Source organism: Saimiri boliviensis, chromosome 1, assembly GCF_048565385.1.
Source record: "Saimiri boliviensis isolate mSaiBol1 chromosome 1, mSaiBol1.pri, whole genome shotgun sequence".
Classification (NCBI taxonomy): domain Eukaryota; kingdom Metazoa; phylum Chordata; class Mammalia; order Primates; family Cebidae; genus Saimiri; species Saimiri boliviensis.
In genome coordinates, this window is record NC_133449.1 from 270214059 (window position 1) to 270224518 (window position 10460).

At 44.7% G+C, this 10460-nt stretch overlaps 1 protein-coding gene across 6 annotated transcripts in view; it reads right to left on the minus strand.

Moving 5' to 3' along the window:
- PDZD2 (PDZ domain containing 2) overlaps positions 1-10460 on the minus strand; it is a 472221-nt gene that overhangs the window by 261355 nt on the left and 200406 nt on the right. The gene's annotated exons all lie outside the window — the stretch shown is intronic.

Genomic DNA, 10460 nt, shown 5'->3' on the forward strand with positions numbered 1-10460 from the left:
GGGTTCAAGCAATTCTCCTACCTCAGCCTCCTGAGTAGCTAGGACTACAGGCGTGCGCCACCATGCCCAGCTAATTTTTGTATTTTTAGTAGAGAGGGGGGTTTCACCTTGTTGACCAGGATGGTCTCGATCTCTTGACCTCGTAATCCACCTGCCTTAGCCTCCCAAAGTGCTGGGATTACCGGCCTGAGCTACCGTGCCCAGCCTTGAACACTTTCTTTCTTGATAATCACTTCCCCTTGGGAGCTCCGAGGGTTGCTGAAACGGCTGCCTACACATTGCTGAGATCCTTCTGATAAACCTCAAATGCCTGAGATAACCTGGGCAAGTCTCTTCCTGCACCCTGAAAAAGCTGAATTTATTAAAGGAGTTGACTTTTAGAATATGGTTTACTGAGCCAGGTGCCATGCTAGGTGCCGAGGTGGGATGATGAAGCTGCAGGCAGTTACCGTGTATTATGGGATAACTGGGAGATGCCATCAGGGGCACCTGATTAGACTGAAAGGTTAGAGAGGGCCTCCAGAAGTGCTCGTAAGCTGAGCCCTGAAGGAAAGATTCCAGGAGACAGAAGTGGCAAGGGCCAAGGTCCATAGCAAAGATGGGGGATGCCATGTTTCGTGGACCCAGAAGGTTCATTCTGGCTGCAAATTTGGTGGGTCTGGGGTCAGTATGAGGAGAGAGGGAAACTGAACAGAAGCTGAGTGAGGGCTTGGGAGGCAGTGGTTTGGGCTTCGTCTTTGGTGGGCTTTTAACAGAGGAGTGAGGTGGACAGATTTCCATGTTAGAAAGATTACACTGAGGTGGGGCATGGTGGCACATGCCTGTAATCCCAGCTACTCTGGAAACTGAGGCAGGAGAATTGCCTGAACCCGGGAGGTGGAGGTTACAGGGAGCTGAGATGGCACCATTGCACTCCAGCCTGGGCAACAAGAGTGAAACTTTGTCTCAAAAAAAGAAAGATTGCCGGACAAGGTGGCTCACGCCTATAACCCCAGCACTTTGGGAGGCCAAGGCAGGTGGATCATGAGGTCAGGAGTTCGAGACCAGCCTGACCAACATGAAGAAACCCATCTCTACTAAAAATACAGAAAATTAGCCAGGCGTGGTGGCACATGCCTGTAATCCTAGCTACTCTGGAGGCTGAGGCAGGAGAATCATTTGAACCCAGGAGGTGGAGGTTGCAGTGAGCTGAGATCACACCACTGCACTCCAGCCTGGGAGACAGAGCAAGACTCTATCTTAAAAAAAAAAAAAAAAAGGAAAGAAAGATTACACTGACTGCAAGGAGGAGCACATTCCAGAAGGCCAGCTGGGCAGAGGTGAAAAGACATGTAAGGAAGCTGTCACGTGAATCCAGGCAGGAGAAGATGGTGCCTGGCCAAAGTGAGTTGCTGTGGGCCAGTGCTTCCCTTATGTCAAACAAAACTCCAGAGCTGCTCTGTTTATAGGCTCTTTCCTACTGCTAGACTGTCAATCCCTAGAGGGCAAAAATTAGAATTCACTCATCTCTGGATCCTCCGTGGCCACAGGTGATAAAGTCCTCAGTAAAGGGTTGGCTGGTCCATGCTGAACAACAGAATTCCTTAAGTACGATGATCGCTTCCTTTTGCTAGATTCCCTGCCGCTAGGCCCCGTCCTCTCTGCCGCCGCTGCCTGCAGCAATCTCTTTTCACCAATTGCCTTACTCCTTTTACCCTGAGTTGCTCCAAGGTGTACTGTGCCACTCACTTCCTTTCATACAATGCACAGACTTTGATTCTAGTCTTCACAGCCCACTAAATATCTTACATTGTCCTTTCCTCCCACTATGGCCCAGCTTATTCCACTATTGTAGCTAGTCAAGACCTGGGCTTGGCTTAAAGAGTCCCCTCCCCAACCATCTGGAAAGTTTTACAGTGGCAACCTCACTTGTGTGGAGTGGCTCCTCCCTCCCATCTGATATCCTAAGTCTACTTCATTCTTTATTTTACTTCAGAAAACACAATATTTTATTGTTTTATTTGAAAATAAAATAAAACAGGCCAGGTACAGTGGCTCACGCCTGTCATCCCAGCACTTCGGCAGGTCAAGGGGGGAGCATCACCTGAGGTTGGGAGTTCGAGACCAATCTGGCCAAGATGGTGAAACCCCGTCTCTACTAAAAACACAAAAATTAGCCTAGTGTGGTAGCAAATGCCTATAATCCCAGCTACTTGTGAGGCTGGGGCAGGATAATCACTTGAACCTGGGAGGAGGAGGTTGCAGTGAGCCGAGATTGCGCCACTGGACTCCAGTCTGGGTAATAGAGTGAGCCTATGTCTCAAAATAAAATAAAATAAAATACAAAATAAAATAGTCCCCCCATCTGCAAGAAGCATTCACGAACTCCTACTAACCGGATACAGAATCTTACCCAATCTTACTCCCATTAATACATAATCCTGTCAATTGCATACGACAGTGATTTCTCCTGTTTTCTTTTTTCTTTTCTTTCTTTTTTTTTTTTTTTTTTTTTTTGAGCAGGGGCTTCACCATGTTGGTCAGGCTGGTCTCAAACTCCTGACCTCAGGTGATCCACCCGCCTCAGTCTCCCGAAGTGCTGGGATTACAGGTGTGAGCCACCACGCTCGGCCTCTCCATGTTTTCTCTTCAAAGGCATAAAAGCTCCCTTGCCTGTACCTGCTGCATCTTCCCTGACAGGATTTGGCTGTATCCCCACCCATATCTCATCTCAAAATGTACTTCCCATGTGTCAAGGGAGTGAACCTGGTGGGAGGTGCCTGGATCATGGGGGCAGTTTCCCCCATGCTGCTCTTATGGTACTGAGTTCTCGTGAGATCTGATGGTTTTACAAGGCGCTCTTCCCTTCATTCTCTCTTTTTTATGCTGCCTTGTGAAGAAGGTACTTGCTTCTCCTTTGCCTTCTGCCATAATTGTAAATTTCCTGTACTCCCTGCACCAGCCATGCAGAACCGTGAGTCAATTAAACCTCTTTCCTTTATAAATTACCCAGTCTCGGATATTCCTTTATAGCAGTCTGAGAACGGACTAACACATTCCCCTTGCCCTGTTCCTTGCACCAGAGAAACTTGTTCCAGCTCACAGAGGTGTTCTGCTTTGACTTATCCCTGAGAACTGGGCATTGGGCAATGTAAACTCAGAAGCAGAAAACCCATTTCAGCCATTGCTCCCCTCCAGGCCAGGCCCACACCCAGCCCTGCCAGATGGCTTTATAATAGTGAGTGCTGTATTACCATGAAGGGCCTTCTATAAACTCTTAGGAGAGTTAAAGCTGGATAGTATCCCAGAGGCTGTTCCTTTCCCCTGCAAACCTTTGTCTAGCTGGGGCTGGTGCCTTTCCTTACACAGGTTTATAGTAACATTGCCAGACAAAATACAGGAGACCCAGCTGAATTTGAATCACAGCTAAAAAATGAATAATTTTTTTACTCTCAGTAGATCACAAAAATCACATGGAATTTTTCACTTATTCAATCTGAAAATCTTATAACAACCAAGTCCTTACTCCTTGTTCTCGACAAAAATCATTTCTCTACTCAGTCACAGGTAAATAATTATATGGGAAACAAAACATATGCACATTGTTACAAATTGACAAGCTTGAAGACATTCATTTGTGGTCTCTGTTTCTCACTCTGATGGACATCTGCTTCCAAGGATAGGTTTCTAATCATTTTCTTTATAGCTGACTTGAAGTCCCTCGCCTTTGCCTAACCTCTCTCACTCCATTTATAATTCTCTCCATGATCATTCTTTTTGCATCATTAAGTTCAACCACTTTGACCCTTCTTCCCTTCCCAAGCAATCAGCATTCAAGTGAGTGCTTCACCTTGACTTGCTCTCTTATAATGATATATCAAGATGTCTCTTCTTTACAAGTCAAGGAACCACATGCCGGAAACACTGAATGGAGGGTAGGTAGCTCCCTCAGTTCTTCCAAACTGACCTCAAGGATCAGATGCCCCTTCCTAATTATTCCATGCTCTCCAACTCTAGGAAATCCTCCCGAAAAGCAGCTTAGGACCAGTTCTTATCTGGTCCACCACTGTTCTCCATCAGCTAAGAAAGCTCCTAGTTGGGAAAAGCAAAGAATCAGATAGAGCCCTGTATAATTTTCTTGCAAATGAAAACGTAGCTTCCTCTTCAGGCTTCAGGGGCCATCTCAGCTTAAAAGCCATGTTGTTTACACATGGCGCTGTACCGAGAACCCACCTCACTTTAACCCCAAGGAGGGTCGAGTTTAGCCCATTTATCAATGCATGTCTGCAGAGAAAGGGATGAAGGGGAACTGTAACCCTGTTACGACTACTTTCCAGTTTACACTTGGAGCACTGTGGGGGAGACTCGGAGAGGGAAACGGGGTAGAAAGCAAGCTTTGATGGAAACCTGGGCGGGCTGGTTAACACAGAATGAAGGACATGATGAGATCAAGGAGAAACTGTTAATAACTGGGTGTGGTGGCTCACACTATAATCCCAGCACTTTGGGAGGCTGAAGCAGGTGCACACTTGAGCTCAGGAGTTTGAGACCAACCTGGTCAACATGGTGAAACCTCGTCCCTGCTGAAAAATACAAAAATTAGCTGGGTGTTGTGGCAGGCACCTGTAATCCCAGCTATTTAGGAGGCTGAGGCAGGAGAGTTGCTTGAACCCAGGAGGTGAGGTGAAGGTTGTAATGAGCTGAGACTGTGCCACTGCACTCCAGCCTGCGTGAGAAAGCAAGGCTCCATCTAAAAGAAAAGAAAAGAAAAGAAAAGAAAAGAAAAAGTTGTTGTTAATACGTCTAGGGTGGGAAAACACTTTGAATTACCAGAGTCATGAAGAATTTCATTAAAAACAGGGTGGTAGTCTGGGGTGGTAGTCCAGGAGTTCAAGATCAGCCTGACCAACATGGTGAAACCGTCTCTACTAAAAATACAAAATTAGCTGGGTGTGGTGGCGCACACCTGCAATCCCAGCTACTCAGGAGCCTGGGGCAGGAGAATCGCTTGAACCTGGGAGGCAGAGGTTGCAGTGAGCTGAGATCGAGTCATTGCCCTCCAGCCTGGGCAACAAGAGTGAAACTCCATTTCAAAAAGAAAAAGGAAAAAAAAAACAGGGGTGGAAAAAAAACCTTTCATTATTATTAGTAATAGTAATCAGTAATGAAAGTATTAGTAGGGAGGTGGAGGCAAAAAAACAAACAAAAAAGAAAGTATTCGTACTAAGTCACAAAAGACATCTATACCCTTTAAACTCCTGTCATATTGTTAGTATATCTTTGCTTTTATCTGCCTTTCACTTCACCCCACAAAGAAGGAATGATAGATATGATTATACCCACTCCACAATGATGAAACTGTGAAAAGGATGTAGACACTTCCAGGAACCCAGGTTTCTTGACTTCTGGTCCAGGGGGTTTCCCTGCCTAGCAGCTAGCAGTTGCTCTATTAGAAACCAGCCAGATTCAGGCCAAGAAACTGCTTTCAGACTTATCCCAGTGCCTTTAGAAGGCTGGATGGGCTGTGTCAGGGTGAGTGGCCCAGTGTGCAGAGGCTGTGGAGCCAGGGGGCCTGGGTTTAGATCACATCCCTCCTTTACCAGCCTGGATTCTCTCATCCGTAACTGGGGATAAAATTACCTTGCAGAGGTGTTGTGACAATTACCTTGCAGAGGTGTTGTGAGCTAGAATGAGCTGGCGCATAACTGTAAATGTGCATAAACATTATATTAACAATGACTGTAATTGTAGGTTTAGGATTCTAACTTGTGTAGAAGAGTTCAAATATGTGCAAATCCTGGCTAAGACAGGGATGAAATGGAAGAGAACTGGTAGTTTTTCAAAGCTACCAAAAGGCTTATCAAGCTATATGGTTTTTTTTTTTTTAAGTGACAAGAGAAAGTTACAAATTAATGGCTCACCTTCATTAAGTGTTCATGGTGTGTCAGTCCCTGTGATAAGCCTTCACACGCAGACTCTCATTTACTCTCTCATCACCTTAAGAGTTACGTATTGTTCTTTTTTTTTTGAGATGGAGTCTTGCTCTGTCATGCCACCGTGCCCGGCTGATTTTTTGTATTTTTAGTAGAGACGGGGTTTCACCATATTGGCCAAGCTGGTCTCCAACTCCTGACCTCGTGATCTGCCCACACTGCCCTCCCAAAGTGCTGGGATTATAGGTGTGAGCCACCACACTCAACCAGGTATTGTTCTTGAGACAGATTCTTGCTCTGTTACCAGGCCGGAGTGCAGTGGTACGGTCTCTGCTCACTACAACCTCCGCCTACCAGGTTCAAGTGCTCCTGCTTCAGCCTCACGAATAACTGGGACTACAGGCACGTACCACCAAATCCAGCTAATTTTTGTATTTTTAGTAGAGACAGGTTTCACCATGTTAGCCAGGATGGTTTCAATCTCTTGATCTCATGATCCGCCCACCTCGGCCTACCCAAAATGCTGGGATTACAGGCATGTGCCACTGCTCCCCGCTGGGTATTGTTCTTCATTCTGTTTTACAGTTAGGGAAAGCCTGATTTAGTGGGATTAAGAAAGAGCCCAAGGTCACACCTTTTATAAGTGGTAGAATCAGGACTCATTAAGTTCATACCCACAGATGTGTATAACCCAAGCAAACCATTCTTGTAGATGTGTTTGTGTGTGTGTGCGTGTGTGTGTGCACCTGTGCACGGACAGAGTTCAGAAGAAAATAGAACAGATATTAGCAATATCCCACCACTGGATGGGGAATGACAAGTAATGTTCACTTTCTTCTTTATGCTTTACTGAATTGAGTAGACAGTGCTTTTCTAATTTAAATGTTTTTCCTTTTGATAACACACTTTAAAAAGTAAACCAAAATGAGGCTTCAAAAATAGAATGAGCGAAACCACCATCCTTTAGTAATTCGCCAAAATGATGAACATAAAGGGAAAGAAGAGAAGATCCCAATATATGTTCTGTAGCCCTTCTAGAAAACATGGAGTTGTTCCTTTGGCCACATATATGCAAATCCATAAGAAAGGTGATACTGTAGACATCAAGGGAATGGGTACTGCTCGAAAGGGAATGCCCCACAAGTGTCACCATGGCAAAACTGGAAGAGTCTACAGTGTCACCCGGCATGCTGCTGGCATTGTTGGAAACAAACATGTTAAGGACAAGATTCTTGCCAAGAGAATTAATGTGCATATTGAGCACATTAAGCACTCTGAGAGCCGAGATAGCTTCCTGAAATGCATGAAGGAAAATGATCAGAAAAAGAGAGAAGCCGAAGAGAGAGGTACCTGGATTCAACTGAAGCACCAGCCTGCTCCACCCAGAGAAGCACACTGTGTGAGAAACAATGGGAAGGAGCCTGAGCTGCTGGAACCTATTCTCTATGAATTTAAGGCATAATAGGTGTTAAAAAAAAAAGACCTCTCTGGACTATAAAACATATATATATATATAATGAAAATGACTACTCCTTGAATCATTATGTGTGTGTTTGTGGGGGGAGGGAGATATACATAGCATTTGCAAGGCCCATGGTAATTAAACTTTCAGGAGTTTCCCCCCTCAATCAAAGAAACCTTTAGAATAAAATGAGGTTTTTTGTTTTGTTTTGTTTTGTTTTTTTTAAACAGGGTCTGACCCAGGTTGGAGTGCAGTGGCATGATCATGGCTCACTGCAGACTCAACCACCCTGGGCTCAGGTGATCCTCCCACCTCAGCCTTCCGAGTAGCTGGGAGTATAGGTGCATGCACCATGCCTGGCTAATTTTTGTGTTTTTCTGGTAGATACAGGGTGTATTAGTCCATTCTCATGCTGCTCTAAAGAGCTGCCTGAGACTGGGTAATTTATAAAGGAAAGAGGTTTAATTGATTCTCTCCCGAGAGCAGGCCTCAGGAAACTTACAATCACGGCAGAAGGGGGAGCAAACATGTCCTTCTTCACATGATGGCAGGAAGGAGAAGTGCTGGGCAAAGAGGGAAAAGCATGTTGTAAAACCATCAGATCTCTTGAAAGCTCACTATTACAAGAGCTCTCGCCAGTTATTGACTACATATGGGGATTATAGGAACTGAACTGCAATTCAAAATGAGATTTGGGTGGGGACACAGACAAACCATATCATGAGGTTTTGCCATGTTGCTCAAGCTGGTCTTGAACTTCTGATGCTCAAGTGATCTGCCCACCTCAGCCTCCCAAGGTGCTGAGATTACAGGCGTGGGCCACCATGCCCGGCCTAAGCTTCTTGAAAATAAAGATGATATTCCATGTCCCTTCTACTTAAAACTCAGGTTGCTATCTCTTAGGCAGTAAATCTCAGTTCTAAACCTTAAAGTTGAGGTTTAGAAATATCATGAACCAAATATTTGCCACTTATTTACTCTATAATAACAAAATGAGTTCTTAAAATCTGTTTTTTTTTCTTTTACCACATTTTCCCTTGACATGATTATTTATAACTTATGAGCAAACTCCTTTCTCTTCTGTGGTCATTACAGAGGATAAAATGATAAACGATCACTAAAGCAAATATTTGTCTTTCTATTTGCTTTGAACTCTGAAGTCTTCTTCAAGTACTACAAAGGTAAATTAAGATTTTGCACCCCCTGTCAACAGAACTGTCTTCAAAGATGACCTCTGGAGGGGAGTAAAAGAATTGAAAGCAAACTGAAGGAACTCAAAAGCAACATTTTCCTGTTTTTCTGCAGTTAACAACAGTGCAGGGATGGCAGAAGAGGGCAACTTGTACCCAGAACAGGTGCCTGAATCTTTCTGGTGAGAGCTCCTGGGGTCCCTGCAGGTCAGATGATCTGCAGGCCAGGAGGGATGCGTGTTGAAAAGCCACACAGGAGAAAGGGAGATGCAGAGGCTGAGCTCTCTCTCCCAGGCCATTAAAGACTTTTCAGATAATGAAGAAACTCTCACAACAGAATTGGTGTGGAGGTCAGCTAAGCCAGGTGTGCAGAATGTGTTCGAAGACCTGGCCTCCTGGGAATGTCCCAGACCTGAAATTCTCTGTGGCCCACTTAGATGCCCTGGCTGTGCTATAACGTGAGAGTGGCAGGGAGATTTTAAAGTTCATTTGCATGGATATCAGCCTACTCCACTAAGTCAATGAAAAACTACCATTGAAAACCATGGTCTTGTGAAGAAAATAATGTTAACTTGTTTGTCTAGCCTTTGTTCTATTTTCAGAGAACAATGCCTCCAGATCAGCTTTGGAGAACTCACCTGCAAATTGACGTGACTGTTTAGCTGTTCGAAATTGGGTGTGTTTCTTTTTTAAAGAAGAAAAGGAGGGTTAATTATCAAAATCTTTTAGACTGTGATTCCAGAGATGAGAGGCTGTTTGTGCTGCTGAGCCACGTGATTATACAGATCTCTTTGAGGAACATTTCCAGCTCCAGGGGTTTCTGGGGATTAAAATATACCTGACCAGGGCATGATGGCTCACACCTGTAATCCCAGCACTTTGGGAGGCTGAGGCGGGCAGATCACTTTAGGTCAGAAGTTCAAGACCAGCTTGATCAACATGGAGAAACCCCATCTCTAATAAAAATACAAAAATTAGCTGGGTGTCATGGTGGGCACCTGTAATCCCAACTATTTGGGAGGCTGAGGTGGGAGAATTGCTTGAATCTGGAGGGCCGAGATCATGCCACCACACTCCAGCCTGGGCAAAAGAGGCAGACTCTGTCTCAAAAAAATTTTTTAAATTAAATAAATAAATAAACCTAGGGTCCATAAAGTACGAAAATGCAGAATATAATTTTTAATATAATTTTATATTTTACAGATTGAAGATCTCTCAGAATATTGTGTATTTTACCTGTTTCTGAATTTCACAGATACCATATGCACATATATTTTCTCACTTTTTTAGCCGTTCATCTTAGTTTCTTTGGTCTGACTTCATTTACTTTGTGCTTTTTATTTTTGAGACAGGGTCTCGCTGTGTCACTCACTCAGGCCAGAGTGCAGTGGTGCAATCACGGCTCCCTGCAGCCTCTACCTACTGGCTCAGGTGATCCTCCCACATCAACCTCACAAGCAGCTGAGACTACAGGCACACACCGTCATGCCTGGCCAATTTTTTTGTTTGTTGGTTTTTTGAGACAGAGTCTCACTCTGTCACCCAGGCTGGAATACAGTGGCACGATCTCAGCTCATTGCAACCTCTGTCTCCCAAGTTCAAGTGATTCTCCTGCCTCAGCCTCCTGAGTAGCTGGGACTACAGGTGTGGACCACCATGCCTAGCTAACTTTTTGTATTTTTAGTAGAAACAGCGTTTCACCATGTTGGCCAGACTGGTCTCGAACTCCTGACCTCAAATAATCCATCCACCTAAGCCTTCCAAAGTACTGGGTCTACAGGCATGAGCCACTGTGCCCGGCCTCATATTATTTATGATCTTTGAAAAATATAAATTCATTCTTAGCTGGCCGGGTGCAGTGGCTCACACCTGTAATCCCAGCACTCTGGGAGGCCG